Source organism: Triturus cristatus, chromosome 7, assembly GCF_964204655.1.
Source record: "Triturus cristatus chromosome 7, aTriCri1.1, whole genome shotgun sequence".
Classification (NCBI taxonomy): Eukaryota; Metazoa; Chordata; class Amphibia; order Caudata; family Salamandridae; genus Triturus; species Triturus cristatus.
Window position 1 is genome coordinate 1,546,126,696 of NC_140590.1, and position 20,898 is coordinate 1,546,147,593.

At 45.0% G+C, this 20,898-nt stretch overlaps 1 protein-coding gene across 3 annotated transcripts in view; it reads left to right on the plus strand.

The window, feature by feature from the left end:
* The window catches only part of PKIG (cAMP-dependent protein kinase inhibitor gamma), a 657,792-nt gene that overhangs the window by 327,970 nt on the left and 308,924 nt on the right, over positions 1-20,898 (plus strand). For all 3 annotated transcript variants that reach the window (XM_085619329.1, XM_085619330.1, XM_085619328.1), the window contains exon 2: positions 12,833-12,897. The gene's annotated coding sequence lies outside the window, so the exon portion shown is untranslated. The remainder of the gene's footprint in view (positions 1-12,832; positions 12,898-20,898) is intronic.

The following is a 20,898-nucleotide window of genomic DNA, read 5'->3' on the forward strand; positions in this document are numbered from 1 at the left end:
TAAAGGGGGAAGTGTTAACCTCTACTTCCTTGGAGCGAGTCATTTTGACCATCAAGCGATTGATTTATTTCTGAATTAGACAATTTTAATTTTTTAACAAATAGAAAAAATCATTGCAGTTTCATGATTATATCAATTTATAGGTAAAACGGTGATCCCAAACGGATCAACAACGTAATGCAATTGAACATAAGTGAATGTAAAGTGCATTGGTGCTATACAATCTATGTACATACGATAGTGACTAATCCAGCATGTAGAAGTGGTTTGTACACACTAACACAGAATGAAATGCTCCAGAATCAAAATATAAACAGTACCCTATTATTGCGTCAAGTCAACGTTTCAGCACTAAGCATACAATTTAGACCGGGTCATCATCATGGCGTAGGTTTGGGAAGCATCTGTCAAATTGTGTAGGATGGATGTGGAGATATTTTCTGAGCGTTGTTGACACATGGGATGCTTCAGAGGGAAACTAATGCATGTGACCGCTCGGGAGTGGGTGGGATTGGAGCCTAATCTAGTTTGTGTGGTCCTTAATTAAAGCATGTATGTCACTATGTGGGATTCCTTGTTGGAGCCTTGCGGTGATCGGATCTTCGCAGTAGGTTTCTTCAATGATAGAATTGAACTCCGGCAACCTAGAGTAAATGGTTGCCTCTAGGCACTATGCTGCAATGTTCTTGACTGTAGAACCTTAAATTAATTAATTGAAAATATATTCAGCTCATGGCTACCTCCCAACGGAAGTGTCCCGGCGCTAGCAGCGATTTTGGGAGTGAGAAGAGGAGACCTTAAAGTCGGCGGAAAAGCCAAGTTTTCAGTGCCTTCCTAAATGCATGTTTTGTCGCAAACTTGTGAAGTTGTTCCGGCATAGAGTTCCAAAGTGACGCCGTTCTCACTGAGAAAGCTCTGCCACCAATCCTGGTTTTAGAGAAATGAGGAATCCAGATACGTTCTCTCTGACTCCAATAATCCGGGCCCCTGTCCCTGGTGGCTCTATAGGCAATGGCCAACGCCTTGAACTCAATCCTTTGGACAGGCAAACAATGGAAGGTCTGCAGGTGGGGAGAGATGTGGTGACGAAGTGGCACATTCCGAATGAGTCTGGCCACAGCGTTTTGAATGACTTACTGTCTGCGAATCAGATAGGCTGGGAGACCCAGATATAGACTATTAGCATAGTCTAGCTGTGATGTGACTATAGCATGAGCACAGTCTTCCTGCAGTCCATAGGCAGGAGATGAAGAAATCTCTGCAGGGCTGTTACTTTCCAAAAGCAGGACGAAGAGACTTGGCAGATCTTAGCCTTACAAGAAAGACGTGTGTCAAACTTAAACCCGAGATTCCTAGCTGAATCAACTGGGATTGGTGGAGGGTTAAGCTCCAGCGGCCACCAAACATCGGAGAGCAGAGGTGAGGATTGATTGAAAAACAGTACCTCTGTTTTATCAGTATTTATCTTCAAACAGCTATCCGTCATCCTAGTCGAGATGTTGATCAGACATTGCTTAAAGTTGTCGAAAGCTGCCTTGGAGTGTTCTCTAAAAGAGAACACCAGCGGAGTATCATCAGCATAGGAAACCACTTTCACTCCCCATTGCTCGACTAGCGATGTAAGGGAGATCAGATATACATTAAACACGGTCGGGCTTGGCGCTGAACCCTGGGGAACCCCACACGTAAGAGGCTTTGGTGTGGAAACATGAGGGCAAAGAAAAACTTGCTGAGATCGGACCTCTACAAATGAGCGGAACCAGGCTAGCGTGGTTCCCGTCACTCCTAGATGTTCAAGGCTTTCCAACAGGATACGATGAGACACCGTGCCAAATGCTGGGGATAAATCTAGCGGCACAAGCATTGCGGAGTGGCCATGGTCGAAGGCTTCACGTACAGTTTCTTCCACTTCCAACAGAGCTGTCTCAGTATTATAGCCTGATCTAAAACCAGATTGGGAGTCGTAGAGGCAGTTGTTAGCCTCCAGAAAGTTGTTGGACAGTTGCTTCTGGACTTCCTTCTAAAGAATTATGGCCGAAATAGACCTAAAATTCTTGAGCACTGCTGGATCAGTGTCCACTTTCTTCAGAATCGGCAGGACATAGGCCCTTTTCCAAGCGGTGGGGTAAGTACCCGTTGTCAGGGAGGAGTTCCAGATAGGGTTTAGTTGCAGATTGAGCTGTGGGGCTAGCGATTTAAAGAACTTAGCTGGGCATGGATCGCCAGGCGAGCTGGATTTACATTTGCTCAATTCTAACAGAGACTCATCCGGACCAAACGAGTAAAATTCGGTCCAGATGCCCGGGGGGTCCAATATAGGGTTTTGTGTCGCTGGCGACCCAGCTAGGGAGAAAGAGGAATAGTTGACCGTATTTTCGCCTGGAAGAAAACAGATATGTCCTCACACAGAGTAGCAGAGGGAGCAATGGTACTCTCCAGAGCCCTCGGCTTGATGAAGCCTTGAACAATCCGAAAGACTTCTTTAACTGAATTATCAGAGGATTTAATTTGATTGGCAATATGGTCCCAGATGGTATTGCGTTTTAGCCCATAAAAATTGTTTTAAAGCTGCTCTGTACGTGCACTTGGCCTCCGGCTTATAGGCTTTACGCCAGGCACGCTCCAGCTTTACAATTGCTTTTCGCAAAGCAAAGTTCTGAAGTGAACCAGGGGGGCAGAAGGTTTTTTTCTGGCCAGTTTCATAGTTTTAAGTGGAGCCACTCTGTCCAGGGCTGAGGAGACCCAACCGTTGAAAGTAAAAACATCCCTGCTAGAGTCTCCCGTCCGCTCCAATGGGGCCGTTTGTAACATGGTGCCCAGAGTCTCAGGGGTGACCTTCCTCTAGTTTCTCCTTTCCGCATATGTTGGTCTGGCACTATTATTTAAGAGAAAGCCAGTCAGGCTGAAAGGAACAAACCAGTGGTCCGACCACTGGTTCGTTCCTGCCTGCGAGGCAATGTCCATCTGGAATGATTTAAGCAATAATTATTTCAACTAATGTTGGAAAAAGCTCAATTACAACAAGTAAAAAAAAGCCATTGAATTGCTTTGTGCTTGCTGTATTGTGTAAAGTAGCAGTGATTGACTAGATTTCATGTGCGCACATGATATCAGAAATGCTGTCTGGTGTGCTTTTGATTCACTCGAAGCAATCAACTTTGCAGCCTAGCGATCGTTGTGGGTGAGTTTCTCATGCTATGCTCAGGCACGAGGTTCCACAGTCGGGGACCACACACCGGATGTAGGAGTTCTTAATATTCACTCCACCAATATCCATTGCCTTGTTTTTAACACTAATAGAGGCCCAGATATTAAAAGTTAACCCCCTCGGGCACTGGGACCACTGTATAGCTTTTAAATTTTCACTTTCACGTCACCAACACTGCACACTCAGCAAAATACCAGCTCCGGTGTAATACAGGCGTTGAAGCACACCCGGGACACATTCGTTGTCACTGGGTGGGCCCGATGATGAAGCATGCCACCAACAAGGTTGGTGGGTGAGGGCTTCATAAAGGAACTAAATAGTTTCCACCTTCCCCATACAGTCCTGAGTCCTGTATCCGTCACAAATAGGCTAGTCCTTTTTGATTACATATAATAAACCTGGGCATACGGACTAGCTACCTAGTCCTCTCGCTCCTTGATAATTGAATACGCACATGATATCAGACATGCTGTCTGGTGTGCTTTTTGATTCACTCGAGGCAATCATCATTGCAGCCTAGCGATAAGTGAGTTTCTCATGCTATGATCAGGCACGAGGTTCCACAGTCGGGGACATTGCAGCACGTCGCCTAGAGGCAACCATTTACCCCAGGTTTAATTAGTTCAATTCTCTTAATGAAGACCCCATCCGCGAAGACACCATCAGTGAATATCCAATCACCGCACACGACACTGCTCCAACCAAGAATCCCATATTGTGATAAACATGTTCTAATTAAGGACCGCAGTAAATATATTGGGCTCCAATTCCAGCCACTTCTGAGCCGTCCGATGCAGCGGTTTCCTTCTGAAGCATTTCAGGTGTCTGTAACGCTCAGAAAATATCTCCACATCCATCCTAGAAAATTCGGCTGGTGCTTCCCAAACTACATCCTGATGAGGACCCTGTCTAAATTGTATGCTTAGGGTCGAAACATTTACTTGCCACAATAATAGTGGTCTGTTTTTATTTTGAATCTGGAGCATTTCACTCTGTTAGCATGTACAAACCACCTATGCATCCTGAATCAGTCACTATTGTATGTACATAGATTTTATAGCACTAGCGCGCTTTACATTCACTTATTTTCACTTGCACTGCGTCATTGCGTCGTTTGGGATCACTGTCTTTCCTATAAATTGATCTAAGTATAAAACTGCAATGATTTTTTTTCTATTTGTTAAATTTAAATAAAATTGTGTAATTGTGAAATTGAACCAATCACTTGATGGTCAAAGTTACTCGCTCCAAGGAAGTAGAGGTTCACACTTACCCCTTTACATGTGGGGAGAGAGGCAGTGCCATCTGCTAAGTGATGAGTGAAGGTTCTGTGAGAAAATGGCAATATTTGGCAGAAGTATTTTCAAATTTTTGCAGAAATTGGAGGTAAAATATGTGTGAAACATACTGAGAAGTCTCATGCGTATTTCTTAATCTAATCAAAATTAAGAAAAAAACATCAAAATGCTCTCACTGTGGTCATTTTCAAGATTCCTGAATGTCTAGAAAATAAGTTAATTGAAATAAATAGGGTCTCCCCCGCCTCCCCTGCACACCTCTCTTCAGCTAAAATTTGTGAATCCTGCAGCCATGTCTCTGCCTCACACTCACCCTGATACCTGACTCGTCACTCAGATTGGGGTTGAAGAATTTCCCCTTTATATTTATCTTCACCCTTGAGACCTCACTAAAGACCCGGTTAGTTGCACCAAGAGGTAGTTTTAGTTCTGTTCACTTCATCTTTGCACTCTGCCCTTCATCCACACCACTGCATACATTGAGGGTGACTTTTCTCAAGAGCTCCTGCCCTGCAGCCCACACCATAAAAATCCCTTCATGGTGAGGAGAAACCCTATGTTCAAGCATGCCACCTAAGGGTGGGGGAAGGATTTCTCGTCCTTCCAAAAAGTGCTATTTTGAGTCTTGAGACAGATTCCACTCTCTTTTAGAGTCAATACTATTTGTTGACTTAACTGTACAAGAGCATGAGTACTTTCTGTGTGTGTTTTGTAGGGAGTTAATACTGGTGGCTCTCTACAGGAGCGGCCGGTACAGGTAAGAGCGGTGGGCCGGGTTGGGGGTGGAATTCGACAGACGACCACAAAGGAAAATTACATAAATAAAACAAATTCTCCCTTGTCGTCTGTCAAACCCCCCCCCCCCCCGTGGCCTCACCGCTCTTACCTGCACGGGCCACTGCTGGTCTCTTATACTCCCTGCCCTCCCCATCACACCCCACCCCACCTCCATCCATTATGTGTTTTGACCTTCTCACAGCCTGTCAGGAACTTTGCTCCCAAGCACTTGGCAACAACGAGTTTTTGTCAAGCATCCAGGCCTTTGTCATGAAAAAAATCTTGGCTGTCTCAATTCACACATAATCATAAATGGCATGTGTTGATCGGATTGTTCAGTTAACGTGTCTTTAGTAAATGTGAAATGAGCAAATGGGGGTTCCTAGTTTGTGTAGTCTTGTGTTTCATGAAAATCAAGTATTTGCAGAAACAGCTTTTTTTTTTAAGTTGGTGCCTGCTGCTCTCTTACTTTGATTTCAGACATAATATGTTGAGCTGTAATATTGGTATATGTTGTTTCAGGCTGTAAAAGTAGGCGCAGAGGCAATTACTTTCTTGTTAAATATATTCTTTCTACCGAGGTGTGCTGGTGCTGCTCTCAAGTGCATGGCACTCCTGCGTAGAGAGGGGCTGGCTGCCAAAATATATTTGTACTGTCCTAGTAAAAGTCATGTTGCTGTGCTGAGAAGTGGTTGTGTTGTCCTTATGTAGTGCCGCAGACCTGCAGAGAAGTACTGGTACTGTCGAATACAGGTGTAGCTGCCATGTTGTCAAATGTTGGTGCTGCCCAATGTGAGTTCAGCAGTCCAGCCGAGGCATGATGGTTCTGTTGATTTTTACTATAGTAACTAAATTGAGAATGTAAGTCCGTACTCTGGTCTGTCCATTACACCCCCCTCTAGCGTATGTTATCTTCTACTTCTATGGCCACTACTGCTGATGCCCAGGGATCCAGATAAACAAAGAAAACATCCCTTTAAGAACTTGTAAGATTTCTCTGCCTTCCTTCCCTTCTGCCACACACTCCTGATGGGTTGTGGATTGACTTAAATTTTATTTCAGTGCTGTGGGCCGCACAACGCATGGGGGCCCAGACCCTTTGTGGACCCCCTTCCAACCCAAGGATACGAGTATCTGTGGGATATGGGAGTCTCAGGGGCCCATCATCACATTGTGGAGCTGCTGGTGGTGGGGTTTGTGTGTCAGGGAGGGGAGGGAATGACGATCATGTTTTGCTACAGCACAAGTCCTTCCCTATGCCAATATTTAATGCACAGCCCCTGCTCCTCTTGGCAGCAATGGGTAATAGAAGGGGTTTTAGGTATTATGTATTGTTCAAACAACTATGCGGCAAGTAACCAGCAATCTGAGATGTGGCCATTGACGTACATTGATCGTTTTGTTCGCCTTTGCAACAAGAGGGAACTGGCAGATTAAAAACAGATTTCCTGGATGTCTTTGTCCGACGTAACGTTAGAGGAATGCTATTTTGTCTGTTGCTTAATTTTTCTCCGTCTTTATTATGCAGGCATGCTGGAGCAAGCCCTGCAAATATATACAAACTTTTTGCTTTGCATAAATAAAAAAAGAAAACTAGGCCAGTTTTCTTCGTGACACTATTCCCTCGCAATGTTAAACCATACACGTTTTATTGCGCTAATCCATACATGTGCAGTTCTGTAGATACAATCTTGTAGCTGCTTGTTTATTTGTGCCTGGAGGTGGTTTTAAGTTAAGTTGCTTACAACAGCTATGGGACTGAATGCAGTTCAGCTGCTGCTGTTATTAGAACAGGCATTCCTTAGGCTATGCTTTTTTATGGCGTGTCCAAGAAGTGGCACACAACATAGGGGTATACATGCACGCTTATTGCATGTACACATGCCAACAGACGCATAAAAACCCATTGTTGCAGAGTCCAGTACACATACCTGCAGCAATCCACACAGAGAAGCTACAATAGAGGTAAGATTGGTCTGTAATTGTTCAGCACTCCTGACAAAACAGAATTTTTCCAGATGGAGTGCGCTCTTTATAATGAAAATTTGTATTATCGGGCACTTTTCAGTAATTCGGTGCCACCACTAGGTTGTACCCAGACTGCTACCTTACTTAACTGTGAGGAAGTAGTTTGGCTCTGCATACAGGCCTCAGGGGTGGGTGTAACTCACGTATTTCCATGTATCGTAATTGTAGCGGTCTAGTGTTTGGCCGCGCAGTTTGAGCAGAGACCCCAACCCGGAACCCGATACCAACATTGTATCACCTTCTGGCCAGGCGTGGCCAGAAGGCTTTAAATAAAGGGACCGGAGTCGCTCGGGACTTCCGGTCCATACCAGTGGCCAATATGTTCTTTGTCTGTCTCTGCGACACATTGATACATGCCGTAATATTTTACACATGTAACCCCCCTGGTTCACAACCCCCAACAGTAATATTTCTCAATTACCTAATAATTTCCGTAAGATTATGCTTGAATTAGGCTAGAAGAGTAATTTACTCCTGGTATTTAGTTCAAAATGGACAAGGATGCATTTTGCAGTAAGAAACAGCGCAAAATGCAGCAGAAAGTAGCGAGCAGACGCTTGCATTCTCTAAATATGCTCACTGTACGATTTTTACCACCCAAATTATTCTTACATGTGCAGGAGTAATCTTATAATTTTCGGTAATTCTTCGTCAAAGAGTAAAATGGAATTACAGAAATTACTCTGATTACGCCGTCATAATCACGATTTTGCCCAGCCCTAATCAGCAGTCACTCATAACTATGTGTGGCTTGACTGTAACCCTGACAAGCACCATCTGAGCACACGATGTTTAGTGCAGGAGGGACACAAGGTGAATTGAAGGTCAGTTTCACCAGAAGAGCGCTGGTGATGCTTGTAAAAAACGATTACGTAAACAACCTGTGGGATGGTACCTCAGCTAGCTTCCTTTCCGGCCAGGGAAAAAAAGAGTGATCCAAAGCTCACATGAAGTATGGTGAAGCCAATGTCCATTGTTTTTATGAGGACAACAGGGTTGGGGGATCAACCCTCCATAATGTTGAAAGGGGACACACAAAAACTGGACATACTAATGTCTGGTGTACGTGGAACTAGTTTACTCACCCAAGTATGCCATACATTAGTATTAAAGAAATTGAGAGGTTCAATTTCAGCACGAAATATGTGTGATTGTAACAAGGAGGCCAATGGAGGAATGAGTATGTACAGAGCACTGTTGTTACCTGCTACTAATTCCTCCAAAGATGGCAACTATGGAAGACATGGCAACTGAAGTATTTCGTGTACCAGTAGAACGGACTTGTTCATAGAGAGTCCAATGAATAAAACGTTAACACAACTGTCATGCTCTGGGGTTTTTTAAGAAAAGGGTCTGAATATAAAATCGGCCTGAAGCCTGCATCTTTCATCGAGCATCCTGTATCCTTCTGTCTCTCCATTAGACTTTCACCCTGTTTGTGTGCTCTGTCCATCTCTCTGTGTGGAGCTTGGTGTGCTGTTAGTTTGTGTTTGCAGGCACCTAGTCCTTCCTTGCTCGTAGTAACATCTATTTTCCACTAGTTCCTCACATTGTTAGCCCCGGATTTCCACTCGATCTCCCTTGCTCCTACCCCTCCTTATTCCTGCTCTCTCTCGTTCTCCCTAACCCACCACGTGTCAACCAGACACCTGTGCTTTGCCCCCCCCCCCTCAATGCCCCATTTTTCCCAAAGAGGAGATACAAATGATATCCTCACACATTTTTCATTGTTTAAGCTCGCCTGTCTCCTCCAGTCTGCTGGGATGCTTTAAAGTACATAAGGCAGTCAGACTGCTAGAGCGGTCGACCTTGGAGCTGGGGAACCGGGTTCGAGTCTCGGCAGGGACGCTCAACATCCTGTAATTTTGAACAAATCACTTAATCTCCCTGTGCCTAACAAAACTAATCTTTCCATCTGTAACGCAACTGGTGCTCATGCAATGCGCTTTGATACCTTCTGATCGAGTTCCCGCTATATAAAACTCCAAAAACAGGGTTCTGTGATTCAGGGGCACAGGGTGGTGGACAGTAGGGGAAAATGCCCATGCGCCTTTTGCCAATGGGGAATCTTAAGTCCTTTATGTCTTTTTCGGGGCAGTAACATTTCAGTAAGAGATTTTGAAACCTTTGCTTCTCATACTAAAAGTCAAATTGAAAGTCCCAGAAAGTAAGCTTAAATTGATAAAATATCCAGATCTGTTGGAATATTTCAGACTGACATAAGATACATTTCCTCTTTCAGAACATTTGATGGGTTTGATTTGCCACTATACCCTTTTCTTACTTTGTGTCTGCCTGCACAGTGAACAAAACGGTGTTGTTTTAAGTGTAGATTTCATGTATTTGTCTTTATTTTTGGGAATGTGTAAAGTTTTTCTGCAGTACCTAACAGGAATAAGGTATAAAAGCCAAGCAATGGAAATCCCAAACCAAATTAGAAAAATAAAGTAAAAGTAAATAAACAAAAATCCAGTAAGGAGAAGTTTTAAGTTGATATAGCGCTAAGAAGCACCAATAATAGCCCATAGAAGCTGTAGACCGGGACCTAGGTATGAGTTGAGTTTAAACGCAATGGAGCTCTGGTCAGATATAACAAGCAGATTGTTCCTTATAAAGCTTGCAAGTTGAGAAATCCCAATGCAGAAGGTCTTTGTTGTTTTTTTCGGAGGTGCAGAGATCTTTACTTGGTACAAAGCTGAAATTCAGTCCGATGCTGTGGAACTACCGCATAGATCATTTGCCCCGCAGTCCAGCTCTGTAGCAAAAGTTTTTTAAAGATTCCAAACTTTCTTCTGGTAGTCAAACAGCTACAGGAATATACTTCTAAGGCCCCCAAGATCTCATAAGAGGGCCCTTATTCTCTATAATGGAATCAAGCAAAGTCCAGTCCTTATCCTGTTGCCACTGGTCAGCTGGGAATTTCATGGAAAAGGCTTCTTGAAAGTTTCTTGTGTCCCTGTAGTCGTACAGGAAGTCAGCCAACTGACACTTTGGGTCCACATCTTTGTCCTGGGTACAAGGGGAAGCAGGTCCAGTCCTTCAGGGCTCCTCCCAGGTAACAGATAGCAGGTCCAGTTATCTTCTGTTTGTCTGTAGGTCCAGAAACTGGGCTCACCCTAACCAATGGGGTAAAAGCTCTCGGGGGCAACCCTACCCATGTGTTCAGTATTTCCGGTTTACCTTATTGCAGACAGGGCCAAATGCCAGTTGCTATAGCATTTTCAAGATGCCGAAAGTCATCAACCAAACTTGGGTTCTGAAGACTAGGGTTGTATTGGGGGAGTGTCATAGGGAAATAGCCAGTGTCCTTCCACATCTAACATTAAAATCCAGTTTGTTGGCCCCTGGACCTACAGCAAGTCAGGAGACCTACGTATAGTGTAACAATACATCCGTGCCCAGATATGAAATACACAATAATTGTTCTCTTATCCTGTTTGACCAGTTTCAGAGTGCAAAAGTTTTATATTTGCTTCAGACAGACTTGTCCGACAATATTTGACACTGTTGTGACAACAGGATGCCCAAAGCACTCACCCTGAATATTCTGCTGAGCTTAGAGGAGTCATCCCTACCTGCCCATTCAGTTGGTCCAGTCAATTAAGCTGACCTTTTGTGTCGTTCTTTGGAGGAATAATGAACCTTGTTCACACCTCATTCAGGCCAATTACAGACTGGAAGTTGATACAAATTAGTATGCAGGAGTTCAAGGTATGGTAAAGGTAACTTTGCAATAATTATTTCTCCTTAATATTAATTGACAACCCAACTTAATCGTCATCGGATTTTAATACCTATTAAAAATAGTGGTTTAATACTTTTTTGGACTGGTTCTGTTCCCGAGATGCAGCATTATTATTTTAATCTCTACTTTTCTCTTAGGACTGTTGTGCCCTCCAGAGAGAAAATAGCTATTTTAAAATGTGACTGTATGGACATTTTTTTTAATTTTTTTATTTCTTTATTAGGTTTATGAATTTCGATGTATTAGCAGTTACAGACAACTGAAATTACATATTTGCATCTCTTATGGTCGCTACTGTTCACCAATACCAAACCTCTTTGCTGCAAATTTCGTATCTGTTACCCGAAAAAACCCCAGGGTATAGCACTTGCTATAACATAATATTTCTTCTACAAATATTCGACTAACATGTACACAACATTGCTTGTAATAACATGTTAGCTCGTAGGGGATGACTGTATGGACATGTTAATATTAATTTTCTACATGTCCAACTTTTAAATGCAATGCACCCTGCCTTGTGGGCTACAAGGCTTACCTAGGGGTGACTTGCTAATAATCAAAAAAAAGTCTTTACCTGTCCCAAAAATTATTTTGGCAGGTTGCGCGGCATGGTTTACATTGCAGCAGGCCAGCCTCACAGGGTAGGCGTGTAACCATGTTTGCACTGCCAACATCTCACACCACATGTTTATAGCGAACATTGTAGTAACCTGCCAGCACAAAAACATCAGAAACTTACAGCAGTCTTTTTGCATTTTACATTTAAAACACTGGTTGGTGTTTAAGTCCTATACAGCACTTCAAAGAATGGAATTAAAATGCATTTTTTTATAAAGGCGTAGAGAATTCACTAAAATTAGAGACTGACGTAGGTTAGTTGGATAAGTGTCCTTTTCCCTTTTAATAGCAATGTTTACTTTTTTCATGTGTAAAACCCATCATTTTCAACATAACACCACCATCCTGGTTAAATATAGCAGTTAACGTGATTTCAGGATAAATGTATTTGTCCTTTGCAGCATTGTGTAGGCCATGGAGGAGAGGGGCAGGGTCACTTGTCACCAGCCCCTGAGCCTTGTTTATTGTTGGGAACTCCGTGCAGGCGCAGTGGAGTGGGGGAAGGAGGCTATGGTAGTTCACCCCCTTTGTATTTTTGTACAAATTTTTGGCCCCCCATTGCTCTCGAGCAAGTTGAGGAAAGGGTTAGTTGCCACTCCCTCGCCCTAGGGCAAAATAATGTGTGGGGTTACCGTGCTTCATCTTGCTAAGATCAGGGAGTTTTCTCACGCTCCCTACCTCTCCTCTGTCGCTTTTTCAGTGCTTGACTTTTTAGTAGCAGTTTTCACCCATTTCCCACGGACTAGATTGTCATACTAAGTTTGGTATAATTTGTTTTAGTGGAGAGCAACAAAATATAGCGAGTAATCAGAAAAATAATCTTAATTTCAATGAATTGAAATTGTCATTTAACAACAAAATATTGGAAATTTCAATGGTTTGCAGACTTTCTCCATGCAGTGCACTTTAGTTCATCGTATTGTTCCAGAAGGATTCATCAGAAGACCATTATCATTCCTGGGGAGTAAGAAGGTTGCAAACTGACTGACTAGAAATATAGTCCAACATTTAGGGTTACATACATTACATCTCATTGTCTCTGTTAGAAATTGTCTTGCTAGTTCTATGTACATTTGTTTACCAATTTAACCACATAAACCCAGTAATCTACTACACATGTTTAACTGAAATCTGTTGATTTCTTTCAATTTTCAGGAACCTTTCCATTGAAGAGATCTGTTTTTCACCTCTTCTGCGTCTGCTGGCTGGAGTTGGTGTGGGTATGTTTTCTATAAAATACTTAATTCTCTAAAGTGCCTTCTTTCAAACTTTGAAACAACTAATGGCTAATTCTCGGAAAATTGCCAATATTTGTTTACCAGAATGTAATAGAGTAACTGGTTAGTTGTGAGTATGTGATTTGATACATAACTTCAGCCAGGTGTCACTAGTTCAAAGTAACATGATACTGCACAAAGTGTCAACCACGCAATGCCAATCCAGTAACACATTGCCAATACAGTGTGTCAGTTGTCCAGAGCTTAAGATCACTTCATGTCCGAGTCCAGATTTGTCATCAGGCATAGAATATTTTTATTTATTACCACATTCCCCAAAAATATGAATAAAAAAATTGCACATTTTAAAAATGGTTTGTTATACCGAATTCTGTCCAAAACATTCTTAATTTCATTTTTGAATTGATTTTGCTAAATCCCTGAGATTTGTTTTGTTTAGATGTATTGCTGTTTTCTACGTTTAAGCAATACCATAATCCCAAAAACGAGTACTTATTGGTGTTTAACCTGTTTATCAAGGGAACTATTTAAAGCTTTGATTCAAGACAAGACATGCCTGATTACAGTTTTGCGATCTTTACGGCAGTTGATTTAGCCTCCTTGATCAGTTGTTCCCAGAATGTTGACCTCAATGCTTGCCTTACTTCCATTTGTTCATCCTGTAGTGTTAACCAAGTGGGGTTAGTTTACCCCAACTCTCTTTTGAAGCTCTTGGGTACTGGAATAACAGTTTCATGATGTCACTTTTACCGTATGGGCATTCCGACATTGCTGCGTAACTTAAAAAGAGGAACAGATCTAAGATGAAGGAAGATCCTTCTCCTACCTCGCAACGAAGACCTGGAACTCTCTACGTCTCCGGTAATCCGCTTCACTGCCTCAATTCAGGAAGGACCTCAAGACCTGCCTCTTTGACTGAACTGCAGACCCCGCGCCCTCTACCACATATTTCCAACAGAATGTCTCAGATATACTGCCCATTAATGTGCTATCTACCTGGCACATGTGCTGCTTGTGAAAAGGTGGTCATTTGAATGATAAATTGCCTTTGCCAAGACAGTTTTAAAATTCCGTTGTACTCCCAAATCAAAACCGTTCTGAAGGTTCTAAAAACAGATCTTCCAGACCTATGGGAGAGTAAAATAAAAAATTGATAAAATGGCCTGCGTTATGACCAGTTTACCCGCTTGACAACTGGTTGTCTACCACTAGCTGCTTCACTGAGGAGACTGTGTACTACATTTTTATTAAAGGTGTATATTACTATGCTTAATATATGGAATCATTAATTTATCATATTATTCGGATAGCATTTATTTTGCACATAGTAATGACAAAACCTGTCTGAACATCTACACTTTTTAAGGCATTCTATAGGATTATGACCTAGTAGTTAATATATAGTTTTATACTTTCCATGGGAATCCAACATGAATCTGACTCATTTTAAGTCTGCTTTAATACTCGTCCAAATAAGCTCTTTGACCACATCCTGCAACGTTGACAATGAGCTCCTACCAATTTTGTCCCACCAGAGACATCTGCTTTCAGAGTAAATCGATGAATAAGGCTAGGGAGGGCATGTTGGGGAAATGCTGGGTCTAATTTTAAAATGGCAGATGTTTTTCAAAGGTGAACTAACAAAAAACGAGAGGCCTTTGACTCAATTGGGTTGAACTTTAAGGTCGATTTCATTGGTTGATATTGATATGAATCTTGATGGGGCTCACGCCCACTCCTTTCTTCAGGATTAAGATCCTTCAATAATTCTGAACGTGAAAGGAGAGCACCATGTGGTGTGCTGTCACCTGTAGTGGTTGGGGGAAAAATGTATTGTCACACTCCTTTTATTTTTGCCGGCCGACGTCTCTTCTCAGTCCTCCTACTTCTTCCTGTCTACCATGGCAGCAAGAAGCACCCAGGCTCCCCTAAGCCAATCACAATGCTGGAATGCGGCATTGTGATTGGTCTGAATGCTGTGGCGCTCAGCCGGGGACTGGGAGGCTTTGCATGTTCCTCACCAGGCTGTGTATTGCAGCCTGTTGGGGAAAATGCAAAGCGCGCATGACTGTTTGGCCCGCCCCACAAACCGGCCAAGCAGTAATGCACACTTAAGGAGTGCAAACCACTCCTCCCCCTGTTCTGCTCAGCCCCGCCCGACGGCCACTGACTTCAATAGGAAAAATAAAATGATAATAGCGACATGTTATTATATTTTTAGTTTGAGCAGTGGGGGGGACGCGCCTTAGCGGAGGAGCCACCACTAATTATGATGCTGTTTTGCCTGGAAAAAGCTGTTTCAGGAGGTTAAAACCCAGTGGCAACTTCAAATTATATATGGGGTTTTTAACTTTGTAATTTAGTGCTGCAACCTAATTGATCATCTTATGAGTTGCCCATATGCTAAAAAACCTCAAGTGGTCTAATCATTACATTCATTTTTGCAAGGTCTGCATATTGCTACCTTCCTTCCCCTACACTGCCTATCACGCCTTTTTTTTTTTTTTTTTTTTTTTTAAAAGCCTTTATTCAGTAAATCCGGAACACAGCTATTCAGCCGACAACCCGGAGGTTCGGCAGCTTAAGTTGAGCAACACAGAAAAGCGTTCACACTGCATCGAAAGGAGAATCAGAAAAGGTTCAGTTTTAAATAAACACAAACACAAACCAAACACTAGCAAGGCGATAAACTTCGAATGCACATGAGGGGTGGCCATCAGGGGGAGCTAGTCCCATTTCGTCCACCAGAGACAACGCTATAATGAGAGGAGGGAGGGGGAAAGCAGAGACCCATAAAAGGCAATCAGTCATCAACAATAAATACATAGCCGGAAAGAATGTCAAGGGGAAAGTTGCTCCTCAGGCGGATCCGGATCAGGGGGCAGACATATGTCCCCCCTGTAGTGGTTCCATCGCCCCCATACTGCATGCCATTTCCGCGGGCGCCCTCTAGCACAATACACTGTCTTTTCCCTGAGCATGCTCCAATCCATATTTTCCTTCCACGCTGCCAGCGCAGGAGGCCCAGCAGAGCCCCACAGGTGCGCGATGTCCCGCTTAGCCACCATGTTCCCCAGGGTCACCCACTGAGTCTGTGCGTCATCAAGATCGGTAGGACCCCAGACGTTCAAGAGACAACACCGCGCCTCCGGCTGCATGACAATGCCCGTCACCTCCCCCATCACTGCATGGACTCACCTCCAAAACTCCACGATCACTCCGCATTCCCAGATGATATGTAGTTAGGTACCCACCATGCCACAGCCTCGCTTACATAAACCCTCCTCAGAGAAACCCATACGGACCAACCTAGGACCTGTCACGTAGACTCGATGGAGTATTTTGAGCTGCACCAGCCGCAGACGCGACGGAATCGCAACCTTCCTAGGAGAAGAAACTGCATATTGCCAGTCTTCGTCATCCAGTTCGAGGCCATCCCTAGTCCATTGATCCCGCAACCCCCGAAGAAGGTCAGCCCGGACATTAATCAGCTTCTTATAGATGAGAGAGATCGCGCTCTCCGGCATATGGCCATCCAGAATTCGGTCCTCCAACGGAGAGGACGCAGGCACCTTCTCACCTTCTACGAGGACCGACCGCAAGGCGTGACGCACCTGGGCATAGCGGAAAAACTCAGTGCTCCCCAGCTCATACTCCTTCTGCAGCTCCTCAAAGGACTTCACCCTGCCCTGAGCCAGCAAGTCTCCGACCCTGGAGATACCGATCAAATCCCATTTCTCGAACCCTTTTGTATGCCAAAGCTTCCCCAGGATATCAGAATCAAACAACGGGGTAGCGAGGGTAAGCCTGCCCCCCCAACCCAGGGAGTCCGTCGCCAACTTCCACACCCGCACCGCCACCCCAGTGGGCCCCGTAAGGGACGAGTCCAACGACTTCGAGTACAAAGCTCTGTGGTAATCACCGCCACGCAGTAACCACCGAGCCATAGACGCCATGATTAATCGCGCACAACTGGGTGGCCCAGTAGTATCTTCGAATGTCCGGAAGCGCAATACCGCCATCGTACCACGGGAGCGTCAACTTAGCGATCGCTATGCGCGGCCGCCCGTCCCACAATAGCGAACGCTGGAGGCTCTCGACCTCTCGAAAGTAACTAGTTGGGACCCATTCAAGGGTATTCTGCAAGGCATAGAGGAAACAGGGAAGAGACATCATTTTAAACAACGCGGCGCGCCCGAGGAGGGAGAGCGGCAACCGCCGCCAGCCCGCCGCATCCCGCCGCAGACGCGCCAGGGGGGGGAGCAGATTCTTCTCATATCGCAGGATGGAGTCAGTGGAGATGTAAATCCCCAGGTACCGGAAGCCCTGCTGGGCGATCTGGATCGAACAGTTTCGGGGGACAGGCGGAACATCGCCACACAAAACATACAGATATGACTTTCCCCAATTGATCACAAGGCCCGAGTTCCTACCAAAAGAAGTCAAGACGTCGCAAACCACTATGAGAGACTTCTGGGGCGAGGCGAGGTATAATAGGATATCGTCGGCGTAAAGTGAGATACGGTCCTCGTGGTCGGGCGACCATCGAAGGCCACGTATACTCGGATGCCATCGTATCCACGCTGCCAGCAGTTCAAGAGCAAGGACGAACAACAAAGGCGACAGGGGGCAACCCTGCCGGGTGCCCCTCCCAAGCTTGAATGGCTTGGACGCCCTCCCGTTTACCACAACACTAGCAAGGGGACCCTCGTAAAGCAACCTCACCCAGTCCACAAAACCAGGCCCGAAGCCGAACTTGGCTAGCACTGCCCACAGGTATGCCCACTCCACCGTATCAAACGCCATCGTGGCGTCAAGAGACGCCACAATAGCCGGCTCCCGCAGCGTGCCCGCCCTAGCAATCACCCCATGGAGACGCCTAAGGTTTAATGCAGTGTTACGATGCGGAATGAAGCCCGATTGGTCCGGGTGGATCAAATCCTCAAGCACCCGGACCAAGCGGTTCGCCAGGATCTTAGCGAGGATTTTCGGCTCAGCATTAAGAAGCGATATCGGCCGATAGGAACTACACTTGTCCCGAGGCTTACCGTCCTTATGTATCACCACTATGGTTGCCAGTCTTTGATCAAGAGGCAGAGACCCATTCACCCGCGCCTCCACGAACATGGCGCGCAGGTGAGGAGCGACCTTATCCGGACAAAGCTTGTACAATTCAATAGGCAAACCATTCGGACCGGAGGCCTTACCCAAGTTCAACGCCCGAATAGCACCCGCTACTTCATCAACCGTTATATCACCATCTAGGTCGTCCCTATCTACGTCAGAAAGGCAGGGCAGAGCAATATCACGCAAAAGGTCACACGAGTCCGCAGTCGGCCTGTCCGAAACCGAGGTGTACACTACGCGGAAATAATCCGAGAAACGCTGGACTATACCTTCGGGGTCAGTAACAACCTCTCCCTCCTCCATCGTTAACTCCGGCCTATCACGCATTTTAATACACATACTTCCCAGCCCTCTTGACACTAAGTTAATGAGAATTTCTACCCATTTCAAACAGTACAAGCCTTTATGAGGAGTTCAAAAATGGACACTTAAGTCAGTACTCTTACAAGTCATTACATTGGACAAAGCAGCCATAGTAAAATATATGTTGAAACAAATTGATGGCTGGGGCTGTTTACTTCCTTCCACCCTTCGTTGATGAAGCCTTTGTCATGCACAAGAATGGTTTTAGAACGTTCCATCACTTCAACTGCTAAGGCTTCCATTTTCCCATTGGTAATCCTCTCAATTGCACCTGTGAGACATCCAGAGTCTTTGCCACCTTCAGCATGAATGGAAATATTGCAGGAATGTCCACATCCTCTGGGACTGCACCCTTTGCTTACACAGAAGCCATTTTTAGGTCGAAGCCTACCAGACAGCACAGCTATCTGGTTTGCTAACAACGTCTTGTGCGTATTCTGAAAGCTTTCCTGGGAATGCATTTCACCTATTGCTTACTATTGGCTTTGTAGTTTGTAGCTCACAGTTGCTTGCTTTCTATTTGCTGGCTTTATTTGCCTTGAGCTGTCCAGCTTGAGTTTGTCCCTTCAATGGAGTAATTCCTTGTTTACTGTATCCTTCCAAGTACTCTCTTTCTGTAAACAGTCCTTTAAATCTTTTTCTTATCTTGTCACATATGCTGTGAATTCAAAGACTGAGGTCAAATGTCAGGCTGTCTTCCAAGGGAGCTTGGTGTTTAAGTTTCTTTCTTTGACTTCAAAGTGAGAGCATTTATGTAACCATCCTGCTGGTTATCCATGTGAGAGGAGAAGCTGTGTGATGTTGTTTTTTTCAGCACACTACAAAAATGACCGCAGATATTTCAGGATATATCAGAATTAGGAAAGTACAAATGAAGCACATTTTTTCTAATTCTGAAATGTGGTGGAACCATACAATCAAAACACATCAATACACAAGGTGATGATATTTCCACACATTATTGTTTTGTGCGCAGTAAAACTGTATGTCTATGCAAATGTAACGGTCATTTCAATTGAAAATGTGTTGCCTGTAATGGCAGTGCAGTACCCCACCATGCATATTCCACACTACGCCACTCCACTCTGCACTGCTGCACTCTGCACCGCTCCTCTGTATGCCCTTCCACTCTATGCCACAGCACTCCACTCCTCCACTGTATGCCCTTCCACTCTATGCACAGCACTCCATTCTGTGACACTTCACTCTACAACACTCCTCCACTGTACGTCCTTCCACTCTATGCCACAGCACTCCATTCTGTGACACTCCACTCCACTCTATGCCAGGCCACTCCACTCTATGCCAGGCCACTCCACCCTATGCCCCTCCACTCCACACTATGCCCCTCCACTCCACACTATGCCCCTCCACTCCACCCTATGCCCCTCCACTCCACCCTATGCCCCTCCACTCCACCCTATGCCCCTCCACTCCACCCTATGCCCCTCCACTCCACCCTATGCCCCTCCACTCCACCCTACGCCCCTCCACCCTACGCCCCTCCACCCTACGCCCCTCCACTCCACCCTACGCCACTCCATTCCACCCTACACCACTCCACTCCACACCACTCCACCCTACGCCATGCCACGCTACGCCACGCCACTCCACCCTATGCCACACCACTCCACCCTATGCCACGCCACTCCCACCCTATGCCACTCCACCCTGCGCCCCTCCACTCCACCCTGCGCCCCTCCCCCCTACGCCTCACCACTCTACGCTCCTTTACTCCACGCACCACATTCCACTCAAATCTACCCCACTCCAGTCTGTCCCCAACTCCATGTCTCTCTACTCCACACAACTTACCCCAATCCTTTACAATCTACCCACTCGAGTCTACCCCAGTTTTCCCCCCTCCAAGCTGCCCTACTCTACTTCACTACAATCTACCCTACTCCACCACAATGTACCCCAATCCACTCCACCCAATCTACCACAATCCACTCCACCCAATCTACCACAATCCACTCCATCCAATCTACCCCTCTCCACTATACCCAATCTACTCCATCCATTGTACCCCAATCTACCCCACTCCAGTCTACCAAACTCCACCCCAATATATCCTAATCTGCCCCTATACGTCACACTCCAATCAACCCCAAATCATTCTACACTAAAGCAACCACATTCCACTCTACCCCACTGCACTCAACACCAGTACCTTTTAGCCGTGCTGAACAGCAACTACACTGGTGTACAACATGGGTAAAACAGATTGCCAATAGTTCTCGCATGGGTGAGGCTTTTTGGCTTTGCCAATGCTTGTTGTCTACTGAAGGCTTGCCAAATGTAATCTTGGAGGAGCAACAGCAGGAAGAGAACAGGTGAGTACCTCTCCTCAAGCCCATTTAGTCGAAGATGCAGCAGTGATGTTGGATGTTTGCAGGTATTCTCCTACGCTTCATGATCCCTTGTTAAGGCTTCTTTTGATGAAGTAAAGGCCCAGGTCTCTGTACTGGTGTAAATGTTTGACATTGTTCA